At 37.0% G+C, this 13,100-nt stretch overlaps 1 protein-coding gene across 15 annotated transcripts in view; it reads right to left on the bottom strand.

Annotated features, from left to right (window-relative positions):
• The window catches only part of BTRC (beta-transducin repeat containing E3 ubiquitin protein ligase), a 121,663-nt gene that overhangs the window by 106,141 nt on the left and 2,422 nt on the right, over positions 1-13,100 (bottom strand). For 7 of the 15 annotated variants that reach the window (XM_075758066.1, XM_075758073.1, XM_075758077.1 and 4 more), the window contains exon 2: positions 422-480. The exons of 7 other annotated variants lie outside the window; for them this stretch is intronic. The gene's annotated coding sequence lies outside the window, so the exon portion shown is untranslated. Of the gene's footprint in view, positions 1-316; positions 332-421; positions 481-13,100 lie in introns of those variants that run through there. One more of the 15 variants, XM_075758064.1, reaches the window with a different exon arrangement.

The raw sequence follows: 13,100 nt of genomic DNA, 5'->3' as shown, positions 1-13,100 counted from the left end.
ATTTTTGCTCCTCCTAAATCTTTCAAAGCAGTAGTAAGATTATGCCCTGGTGTCCTAACCAGTAATCTCAGTTAAACATGAATTTTAATAATCACCATCGTGCTGATAAATTAAAGTCAAGTATATCTGGTTACTGCATTCACCTGCTGAGTTTGGACTTGCAATGCTTAACACATTAACAAACTATGTTTTAAGGGGACTTCTCACACAGCTAGAAGCATCATGCTCCGAGACCTAATCCTTACTTCAGCACTAACTTCATGGGTGGTTAGTCTCTCTACTACTGTAAAATGAGGACAACACTCATTTAACCCACCTCACAGGTTTGCTGAGAGGAACTGCTGACATTTCTACGTGCTTTGAAAATGGAAGAAATGATATGAAGTGCTATGTATTTAGCAACAACACTACAGAAACCTACATTTTACTTCTGGCTCAAGTGCTTCAGTTGCTTTTTCAAAGTAGCACAGCTCAGTACACCTATCAATGGAAAAAAACAAAAACAAAAACAAAAGGCCTTCATAAACAACCAAAAATAACAACCTTTTGAATTCACAGTGTCAGCAGTAAGGAGACCTGAATACCAGTCTCTGATCTGCCCAGGTTCACACAACAAATCTGTGAAAAATTACTTCATTTATTTCTGTTTCTGTCACTAACCCACAAATTAATGGATAACAGTAAAGCTTTCTCTTAGGATGAGCAGGCTGCCCATCTGTAAAGCCCATCAGTCCAGAGTAGTTTGAGTAATGATTTAAGACATTTATTTAAACCATTTAATTTGAAGACCCTGGTACTGCAAATATGTAAATGTATTAATAGATCTATTGCCATCAACAGGATTACTCTCATGCACAAGTGTCTCCAATATCAAAGATAACACTGTATTTCTATTTAGACAACTCTTACCAACACAAGTTCTTTGTGACTTCAAAATAAAGTTGCTCGAGTACTAGCAATAAAAGTAATCACGACCTTCAGCAGATTAGCAGCTACCGTAAACTCAATTTATTTTTCAACACTAACAAGTTAAATATACAAATAGGAGAAACTAAGATTCACCACCCATCCCTCAGCACCATACTTGCAAAATCCCCTCAGTGAAGTAGGTCTCCTCTACATTTGATAACCTAGCCTCATCTAAGAAGAAAATAAATTGTACAGAAGAGAAGCAAATTTTACCAGTACGAGGTATGTCACTACCCACATACTACTGATTATACCACTAACATGGGATATTTGCACAAGTAAGCCCCCATTCACAAATGCCAGCACCAACAGAAAAGCGTAATTTAATTAAAAAATCTCATAGATTCACCACTGGCTGAACTTTTACAACCATCCTCCTAAATTTTTAATTTCTGTGATTCTCCTAGGCACATTGTCAATGACCCCTAGGAATGTCTTCTTCAGCACAGATAGGGAATTAAACAAGTACATCTGGTTAAAACCTTCTGAATTTCAGTATCTAAATGACAGCAGACATGCAACTACAAAATTACAGAAGAGGAACTCATACATGCTCGATAACTTAAAAAAAGAAAAGAAAATTGCCCCTCTTCTCTCAGCCTTTAAAAGATCTGGGACACAGACAACTACCTTGTTTGAAAGCTGTACTATTTTATCAACCTTAACACTAAAATCTTCCATGATTATGATCCAATCAAGCCAATTCTATCAGCAATACAATTAATTGCCCAGCAAGACCTACTCATTTTTGTATTTTCATGAGCACACACCGTTTATGCTCACAGTTCAATATCACTCATAAGCATAGTATTTTCTCTTATCATCTGCTCCAGCATATTCCACGACTAAAAGTCAGACTGCTAGGGTGATTTTCCTCTCTCTTTCAATAGCCACCTCAAAAAGTAACTCTGCAAGCACTCTAACCACTAACTTCTATCATGTTATTTTGTATATATTTCACATTTTTATCTAGGTGATTAATCTGTAGTACAACCCTGACAACTTCCTTTTGCAAGACGTTCACGTTCATCATTGAGGACTTGCTTTAAAAATGAGGCTTCCATCACTGCAGATGGCTTATTCCACAGCCATCAGTGAGTTAGTTATTCACAGTTCTGAAATGCAATTTTACCCTGTATGAAATGCCTATTTTCTCCTTAGCCTTTCTGGTGGCCAGAGCTTATAATCTATGAATTACCTATATATTAAATTATATTATTATACATATTGCAATTATCTATAAACCCATGAGGCAGAATAGCTTACTTAGCTCATCTTTTTTTCTGCAACCCCTGACTTTTTTCCTTTAGTAATCTACTCTTCCAATTTTAATCCATTCGATTTCTGCAGTCCCTAGCAAGGCCTAGAACAACAGAATGATTTCTGAGAACAAGTCAGTAATTTAAAATTCAGTGGTACCCTCTTCCCTTCCCTAAAAAGGCTGATTTTTAGAGGACATTTAATTACAGGCCTGAGTTCCTATTTTCTAAGCCTAAACACAACCCCTGAAGGCTTACAATATTTGAGTCACAGCTGGAGCTGCGGTTACTATACAGTTTAAATATCAGCCTCTTTACTGTGCAATTTGTTTTGAAAATCAAATCAGATGCCGTGTCATAAACAAGTGCTAATTAAGTACTGAGCGGAAATTGAGCTTTTTTGTGCAAGAAGGGTTCTTAAATATCTACATCTTCACTTCTATAAGAAAGGAGAAATATGTCAAGAGTGATAATTATAAAAGAAAACCTACTATGGTACTTTGAAGGCAGAACTGCTGCTTCTCCATTTCATCTGCTTCCATGTAAGAAGAAATGGGGGAGGGAAGGGAAGTTGAGACCTGTATGAAATATATATGTACTAAGGATCTTATGAATCTGATCATACAACCCATAATGCTTCCTTTTCCCTCAGAGAGGGCATTCACTCTGGGTTTCCATCACATACGATTTAAACAGGCAAGCTAAACCAGTCTCTGTCACTATAAAGCAACAGTGAAGTTACTTATATTTTCATTTCTTTTAAGTTATGATCTACACACAGTATTTATTTGACGATAACATAGCATTCATTAGATAGAACACCTTGTTCAATAAATATCAAGTGAAGAACAGGAACAATGCATTTTAATACTCCGAAGGTTGCCTCTGAGTAACAGTATTCATGACTCCATTAACTAACAGGCTCTCGGCTACAAAGGCAGAATTAGATCTGTCAGTCACTGACATGGGAGGGCATGGCCAGTTGCACTGAAGATTGTCCAGTTGAGATGACTTCCACAGCAAAGGAAAATATCCCCTGTGGCCTAGATCTTGTTAATGAGTTTGTACACATTACAGCAATAAATTGAACTCCTACCACAGATGTACAACTCCACAGCCCAAACAGATACCTTACCCCACTGCCCAAAGCAGTGCTCAGAATAAGGCACAGAGATCTGTGGACTCTAGTTCAACAACACCAAAGACAGGATTTCAAAAATCTTTCATTCTGATTAGGAAAGAAAAACATGATCACTCTGATTCTAAAACCATAAGCTGCCAATATCTAAGTGTGCCCTTTGTGAGATTTTAGAGGAGGAATGAACACTGAGTTGGTTGATGATCAGATCTCACAGTTTGATATAAACTCCTTCAAAAGGACATGGCATTCTCACACAGTAGGCTCTGACTACCTGGAAACTTAATGAATTCCTGGCAAGTGGTGAACGTGGCTACTCTAGTTCTTTAGTGAATCTGTTTGGAGTATGTTGACTGAAATCTGCTCAAAAACCAACTCCCAATGGAGAATGTCTATTTATATTCCTTGACAGATAAAAAGACACAAGTTTTTATATCCTGAGAGCAGCAGCTACCAGGAAAACTACTTTTGTAACATGAAACACCAGGATACCTTAAGGGCTCACAAGAATACTAAGCTACAGTATTCAAAACCAAATGGAGACTGTGATGGCACTCCATTAATCTTAGCACAAAGTAACAGCAAGCTCTGCGAACATGCTTACTATAGCAGCATAAAGAGATTCTCTTCATGCCCATAAGAAAGAATATGCTTGATTTCACAAACACTTGCTGAAATTCAAGTCCTATATTCAGCCTCCTTCAAGACTGCAAGATCTGGGGTGAAAAAAAGAGAAGCTACATTTCTCATGCTACCGTCTGAGCTTGTGCCAGGTAAGTATCCAACAAGAACAGTGACATCCACAGTGCAAGCATTATGCATAAAACAGAAGCTGGAAGCTTGTCTAGAGATCAATAAAATTAAGATGATACTTTAAGTATCTTGTCTCTTTTTTGTAAGTCCATAGAAAAAAGTCAGAAATCTCACCTTGGATTCTAATTTTTTTACTGAGTCTCAGAGCATCAGGAATAGAAAATTCTGTACTAGAGAAAACAAACACAGCCAAGGTAAACAGAATTAAGAAGTCTGGAAAACTATGATCTCTATAATCAGCAAAAGAATCTACAGTGCTAACTTTCACCTTCCTGACCTGCTGAATTTTAGGTAGTGAACAAAAAAGCATGCAGAAGAGATGGGTTAGAGGTCTGTACCAACTATCCTGGAAGGAAATCTGCAATTCACACACTAAGCAGAGAGATTTGTAAGATGAATACCATTTTTTCCTAAAGAAATGGAAATGTTTTCAAGAGCAGACTCCAGCACTCAGCCAGAAGATTTTGTTTAGCTAGTGAGCTTTCATCTTCTGAGAAGATTCCAGCACTTAAGTAAAACGTTTTCCTGTTCAACAAAGTAATCAAAAAACTTCCTTTTTGCAGAATGGCCATTCTGTCCCAATTCATTTCCCTCACAAAGAGGCAAAATTGCTACAATTACAAGGTGGGACCTATTCACCCATCATAAGTAACTTGGAATCCATAATTAATCGCCCCAAGTACTTAGCAATATGTATTAAATTTCCTTTCCTGATCTAAATGCCCTGTATTGAGTTCTGCCCTATAACAGTTCTCAACTCCTTGAGACAGGCACAAGATGTAAATGCTTCTCTGCATTTGACTAGAGGAAACTCTTCCTTAAAACAAGGAGTACCAAAGAAGCTTGCTGTCTCGGAGGACTACAATGCAAGAATGAAGCAGGGGCAATAGAAGCAGGTGAAGATACCTAACAGGCAGCCTCTGGCAGCATCCCCCTGGACAACAAGTAACTGTAAGAAAACTAACCAGAATAAGTCTAAAGTGTTGCAGAATTGACTGGCCAGCCTTTAGAAAGCAAAACACAGACAAACAGTAAGTCCTGTCTCCCAAGAAAGGAAGTCTACTGAGACCAAGTACTGATAACTATTGCCAAAATGAAACAGTCACCATGTGAGGCCTAAGTAAATCTACTCCCAATTTAGAACAAATTAGAATTAGTGCTAGACTAACCCAATCTTCTTCTTTAAGAAGATCACTGAAGTCCAGACAAATTAGAAGTAGTTAAGCATTTGATAGATGACATGTAGGAAGTTACTAGTTAAAATGGAGGGGATTAGGATTAATACCAGAGTTGTAAGGAGGATAAGTAACTAAAAAGGGTAGAGGATCACAGCTTATTTTGAAAAGGGAACCATCAAGCTGTACAGATTGATTCTTGTTGAAAGCCATTATTAATCTTGAAATTAACATCGAAATATTCTCACTAATGGCTAAAAAACCCAAGAATTACCAACATGCTAATGAAACTGGCTGAAGACAAAGTTAAGAGACATCATAAATACATAGAACACAGCATCTTGACGACTTGGGTAACAGAACCAACACAAGATGCACATAAACTAAAGAGCAGTATTATTTCCATTATAAACTAGGGACTCAGTGATGAGGGGAAGAGGCCTTGCGATATGTTACTCATTAGATAATGATGGTTCACCAATAAGATGCAGCCATGAAGATGGCAAATACTACAACAGGATATTGTACAAAGTGAAAAATTCCCAGAAGAGAGAAATTAGGATTACTTTTCCTGGAATGTTCTGGATAGCTCTGGTGACTCATGTTCCAGGTAGATTAATCAAATTCTGCAGCTGTTTAAAAAGGTCTGCTAAGATGATCAAGAGTTACAGGAAACATCTTATGACAGAAAGAAAAAGAAAAAAAATGCTGGTTTAGCCTGACCAGATCCAGCTCAGAGGAGAATACAATTGCTCTCACAAACACATGCAGATGAACACAGGGGAGCAAGAAGAGCTGTTTAAGCTCAAGGACAACATTGGCACAAGAACAAATGAGAATGAATGAGAAATGAAGTTAAGCTGGAAAATAACAACAAGGATTCTAGCTTTCAAAGTAATCATATTTAGAATAGCTCTACAATGGCATAGCAAAGAAAATTCTACTCACTTAAGAACTGCTTTGAATAGCTTGCAAAAAGGACTACAGGGTACGCCATCTGCCGATACTGGACTTGAACCCACGCTCAACAAGACCTGCTCCAATCCCATGCGGATATGTTTCCCCTCACTGATGGCCTCTGTATTGATTTGCCTCTACATAAAGTCTTATTTTAAGGCCAGTGAGATATTCCTATATATATATATGTATCATCTTGTAAGTAAAAAACTTTCAGGATATTTACGCTTTTTTTTACTGTGACAAAGTACAAGAACACCTCACTACACTGGAGTCATCCCAGTCAAAAGGAGAAAAAAATAAAGGAAAAAGTTACAAAAAGAAAATTAACAGGGAATGTAGATTTTTGTTCTTTTGATCCTATTAGCAACAGCAAACATCTTCTGTCATATTTGAAGAGGGTGTTAACATTGTCCGGATTTCTTCAGAAAACTGTTGAGATGCTTCCAAGACCCATCTTCTAAAACAAGATCGATCCACATCATTTCTTGAGACTACACCCACTTCTCATTGTTCTAATTTGCAAGAGATGAATGACAGCTGGCTGTATTTCTCAATCCTGTTGAGAGTTTTGGCATACAAGAAGGAAGGGCACTGAGCAGACCCAATGAACAAGCCCCCTGGAGAATCGCCAGCATCTTCCTAACAGACAGAATTCAAGGCCAACAATCCATAAATCAAAAGCAACTCCCACATAAACACTGCTCCATTCTGCATTGCTCTCTCAATAAGTTACAAACAATGTGTGTAGAGAGGGAGAGTAACTACATTGTATGACGGACTTTCATGCTAGACCATTTTTCTCTGAAACAACTAGAGACTATTGGGGCAAGCTATATGGGCAAGCCTGGAAATGTTAAGATTTTCTTTTCTAGTCAGAATGCAGTCTAGCCCTGCTTTGTATCTAAGCAAAGACAACCACCACCTTTCTCCTGAGTATTTAATCCATCTTCCTATATTTGAAAAAAACTCCTCACAATCTGTAGGAATAACTATGTCCTTAGCTGGAAACATCGAGAGGACTCCTACAAACAAACAGAGAATTCACATGCAGGCACAAAGCCAGCTGATGGAAAAACCACACCAGAGTTCTGCACTGACTAGTATCTCCCAAACTCCCTTCCTACAATTTTTTTCAGATCCATTTCACTCCAGGTGCTTCTGAAGAAGATGGGCCATCCAGACTACAGTTAGAAATACACTTACTACTGTTCTGCTGACATACAACTGCACTTGAGAACTTCTTCATTCCTTCACTGTAGGTCCCTGCAACTTTTCCCTTCTTCCCTTCCCCATCCCACCAAGAGATGAAAGAAATTAAATCAGCACTAAGGCTCTTTGACCAGTTTGGACTAGCAGAAACAGTCCAGTGGATACTGCCAAGAGGTTGCATGGCTTCTGCTCACAGACCATACACACTTCTGTCCTTCCCTCAAGATGACTGGAAGGACCCCATGCCGAGCTTTCCCATTCTTCCTTATTCTCTCCTTCCTGCTGCTCTCATCGAGACGAATGCACAGATCCTGTTTCAGCTCGGTTCTTAGTACAGAGGAGGACTAGAAGCAGCTAGAGAGTGCAAAATTATGATCAGTCGTTTGCTTCCAAGCAAAATCACTGTGGAAAAGTGAAATAATTTAAAACTGAAAGTCTTCATTGCCACTTCTCAAACCTTCTGCCATCACAGCTAACAAATTTGGCTGTGCACACACAGCTGCAAGTAGGCTGAACATGGTTAATGGAACCATGGAACTTGCAGATAAAAGAGAAAAAATGAATTTTAATGCAGTTTTTAGAAATACTTGTCATTGTTTCAGCATTGCCATTTAGTGAATGGGACCGATTTCTCTCTCAGTAGGGGATGATATTTTAATGATGTAACAATGTACTTCCCAGAAGAAAGACAAGCCTCATGAGGCAGATTAAAACTAAGAATATTCAGATCCCATTAAAAACAGACAGTTTCAAGCCATTTTTAAAATTAATTTTGTTTAATGATAAAATGTGTTATCTTAACAGGTGGCTAGCCAATTGTAAAATTAACCAAAACATGGTCAGAAGCACAAGGCTAGCTATTAGAAGAACTGGTTTCTTTTTATTCTGTCTTCTATTATCAGTGTAACATATGACCCTACACAAATTCCTCCAGTCCATGACCCCAGGCAAATTTCTGAGCTTCTGCTTTCTCTTTCTGCAAAGCAGTAGTATTTGTCCAGCACCAGAGTTCCTCAAGACCTCAGATAGAGACACATTAGAAATTATTGCTGTTTAATAAGCAGGGGCATGTTTAATGCAACTCCCATGATGTTTATTTTCAACAGTTTCTGTGGGATCAAGAAGTTTTTCTCAGCACTAATCAGCATCCTGTCAAGAAAACAGCTTCATGTTTGATTGCTTATTAATTATGTTTTGAGCACTTACTATTTAGCTGCAGCCACTGGACTCTGCAAATGCTACAAGTCATTTTCAGTTTCCACAGCTAAACACACACTGCATTCAGCCCTTCTGTGCAAAATTGCTTAAAATATATAAATAATATGCCTTGTTGAGTATCTCCTGAATTGCAGGAAAGAGGTAATGAGGAAGACTGAAGAAAATACTGAGCATTAGAAACACTAGTTAAGTTTGCCACTGAGAATGGTTAAATATTACACAAATCTCACCAGCACACATGGAGGTTTAGAGATGACACAATATAAGCAGACAAGGAAGTGAGAAAACAGCTTATTTCATCTGCATTGTTGAATTTAGCATGAAAATTTTTATACACAAAATCAAGTTGCTCAGCTTGCTGGTCTTACACATGATCCGATCATTCATAGCCTAAATACTGTTGCAGCAATCACTGAGAAAATGAATAAGACAAGAAACGCATCTATACAGATGAAAAAAGTCAGTGGAATCCCTTCACTCAATTCTTAAAAGTCATAATTTCCAGGTATAAATTACTTTCTTTGTAATAGAAAATAAGTACTGTTCATTAAAATAAGTATCTTCATTCATGTTTTATGATACAAACTACCAGCACAGTAAAATCCAAAGAAAACAAAACAGTGGATGAATACATCCACTTGACAAAGGTATCCAATCAACATTTGTACATCAGCAAATACTTTCTGATCCCCACTTTAAATGTTTTTAGAGTGTAAAGAGAATTTTAAATGAGACCAGACTATGAAGTTTCCTCTGCCATTTAACTTCTAGTCTTAAGTCATTCTTTCCCCTACCTCAGTAGCTGCTAACACTGAAAATAAACAAAAAACCAATGTAACTTTATCTTTTCCATCTCATTTATGGCCTAGAGATCAGAGTTTGGTTGGCCCCTGGAAATGCTCCAAAGACCACCATTTCATTTTTTTCTTCATTAGGCACCTCTTAAAGAGGCAATCTCCGAACACTGTACGTTCCTACCTTACCTCTAGAGATAATACAAAACATTTTTATTTTCTTCCTCTGAAATCTTCATTACTTCTTTCCATATCACAAACCACTACAGAATATTGAGAATGTTGAGGCCATTGCACATGTCTTGTAACTTCCAAGGATTATTTAGGAAACCCTTTGCCTAACCAAACTTTGTGGTTACAACAGTCTGCTTTATCTTACTAATGAGAATGATAATTTAGTACCAAATACACATGAGGAATTATAGCTCTGCTGACTGGCAAATAATTTGCCAAGGCAGATTAGTTTAGCTGCATAAAATAAATATCCACCTGCACATACTAGCACTAATCAGGGCGTGAAATTAAACTTTTTATTCAGTGGGAAATAACTGCTGCAAGGCGGCGATTTAGTCTGGGAAGCAAATATTAAGGTCAGCCTATTCTCTCTGATGTTTATAGTATATATTACAGTGCGGAGAGCATGGTGCAACAAATTCTGCTTTTTAAGTCTATGAAACTAAATACTTCAGTGATGCGATAGCAAATTTGCCATTTACTTTTCTAATTGCATACATTTAATGGAGCAAAGTGGCTGAAATGAAACATTACCAGAGAAGCGAGGGTGAAGTTACTGAAGTACCAAAGGTCTGCACCAAGTGCAGAAAAATCTAGAGCACAAAGTTTGGGGTAGAAGAAAATAAATCAACATTTTCTTTTACAATATACTAGTCCCAACAAATCCTCATACTAAGAGGAATTTATGTCAGTTCTACTGGAAAAAATTACTAAGCATATGTTTACTACTCAAGCAGGATTTGTAACTCTGCATTTAGGAGGTAACTCTCTGCAATCCCAGCTGTTTTACAAAAATATTTTCATTGCTTTCATGCCACCCTTGCTTTGGATACCCAGGATTCTCTGCAACAACCATGGCACAAATATGTTATTAGGAAGACTATAAGGTTCTCACAGCAGAGTTTTATACTAATAGCTAACAAATCCCAGGTCTTAAAACTGGTCCTAGGCCCCATCCTACTGACACCATAAATCATACAGGTTCAGTGCAAACAGAATCTCTTTTAAAGTACTAGCTTTTGTCCATCTGTTCCATATCTTTACACACAAATAGGAAAAAAAGAAAAAAGATATTCAAAGTCTGTTACCCTTCAGCCTCCAATTACACTGATTATTCCTTGCTATATTACCTGCCAGTTTTGTGGCAGCTCCTACAAACATGAGAATATAAAAATTAAGGAACTTCAGAGTTTTCTCTCATTAAAAGAAGAGGGGGGAAAAAAAAAGAAAAAACCCACAGATGCATCTTAAAAGACAACCAAAAGGGTTTGGTTCTCCTGTGAAACTGGAAGGCCACCAGAACCTCCTAGAATCATGTCACCCAGAAAGAAAAAGAAAACAGTAATTTCGGGGTGAAATGGAAGAGACATTCATGAAGAATGCTAGTATCAACATCTTCCTATTCACAAGCCAGGAAATTAAATGAAGTTCCGCAAATTGATTCATTCAGAAAAACTGAGAAAGTGAAACTTCATTAAATACCAAGCTATTACCTCCCAAACCATCCTAGATAGGATCCCAAACTGGTCAGGTACAGCTCCAAGCACTGCTAATTAAACACAACTGAAGTCGTCACTAGTCCATTCAAGAAAACAGATGTTGCTTCATAGAGCTTTGATATTTTTCTTAAATACCTTTCAAAATGAGGAACAAAAAATATGAACTCTTATAAAAAGGGCTTTATTGTATTTTTATAGCATATTACATACCTTGTAACAATCATTCTGTTAAGTGTGAATGTCAGTTTTATTTTCTGTCCCTTTTTTCCTGGCTATTTACAAGCTTTGTAAGAATCATTCCTTAATTAAGTCTAAACATAGTTGTATATAAATGGATTCCTGGAATTAAAAACGTTCAGACTTAAGAAATGATTGTTACAGAGACTGTAACAGGCCGTAAAAAAGAATGCCACTTTAAACAAAGATTTCTCATTTTAATTAAAAAGATAATCATCAGAACATTCGTACACTTAACAGAACCATTTGAAGCTACTTTGAAAAAATATCTACTATTCTATGCAGGCATATGTAGTTTACTTTATATGACATTTAATCAAAGTCTCAGTTGAGCCTATTGCACTCATACTTTAAATATTGTATCTACAGTTTTAAACACTTTATTCAAATATGAAAGTTACTTATTGAGCACCTCATTTCTAGTACTTTTGTAAATGGTTACGACAACAGAAATCCTATATTCTCAAAGACATAAAAACAGAGCTCTAAAGTAAGGGGTTTTGGAAGGGGTTTTTGTGTGTGGTTTTTTTTTAAGCTAATGGGCACATTTGCCTCTCCTTTTAGCTTGTGCATCAGTCTCTTACACACTGTACTTTACGAAGAGTGTATTTTTACCTGTAGTACTATAGAAACATGAAAAGAGGCTGAGGTGAACTGAGACAGGTTCTACTCTGGTAAAAATCTTGGTGTAGCTGCAGGACACTGGACTATATAATTTACAAGATCACATTGTAAATCTGTGAGCTGGCTTTCATTCAAAAAAAAAAAAAAACTTTGAAAGATGACATGTAGAATACATGATAGAAAACATGCATTCACCAGCAAAAAACAGTCTTCCCTGGTAAGCAGTTGCTTAGTATTGCATAATGCTAATACACAGCAATTTAATATCAGAAATAAATTAGGCCTTCTTAAAATGTAGAGGTAAATTGAGTAGGCAAATGAAGTTAAATAAATTACTTAAACCTTAAAGTATTAGATTATACATATTGTAGCTGACCACGGATAACTAGGAAACTGGTAGCAGAAATAAGCTAAGTGTAATATTGTTTCATTGGCAAGTAATCAAGCCAATACCAGCCAGTGAGAAGGCGGCCTTCTTTTACCCCTATCAAAAAGTTGCATAGGCATTGAGTACACAGAAAAAAACAAGAGTCCAGTTTGTCTTTCAAAGTATCAAATACAGATACTTTAAAGCAAGATAATTTCATTCAAAATATTAGCATTGGATGAAGTCTCCACATGGCGTTTTTTCTATTAGAGTTAGACATTAAAATAAAAAACAAATTATCAGGTCCGTCTTGCCTGATACCTTGTGACTCAAGAGAGCTGCTGAAAGGCAATGCCAAAAAATTAGGTATTGACATTTTTAAGTGGAAAAAATATTATTTTCTAGAGAAGCACAAAACTACTACCACCTGCAGGGCTGCTTTTCAACATGAAATGAAGCCTACCACAAATGCATATCAAAAACAAAACTAGCAAAAGCTGGAGAGATAATAGGTCTTATGCCTCCAAAAGATACCTGAATTATTTACCTACCATGGCACTTGGGAGACTCTTAGGAAAATCAATAATTAATAGCAAAGCCCACC

This window comes from Balearica regulorum, chromosome 7 (genome assembly GCF_011004875.1).
Source record: "Balearica regulorum gibbericeps isolate bBalReg1 chromosome 7, bBalReg1.pri, whole genome shotgun sequence".
Classification (NCBI taxonomy): domain Eukaryota; kingdom Metazoa; phylum Chordata; class Aves; order Gruiformes; family Gruidae; genus Balearica; species Balearica regulorum.
Note: the sequence above shows the minus strand (reverse complement) of the source record. Positions and strands in the feature narration are given on the sequence as shown.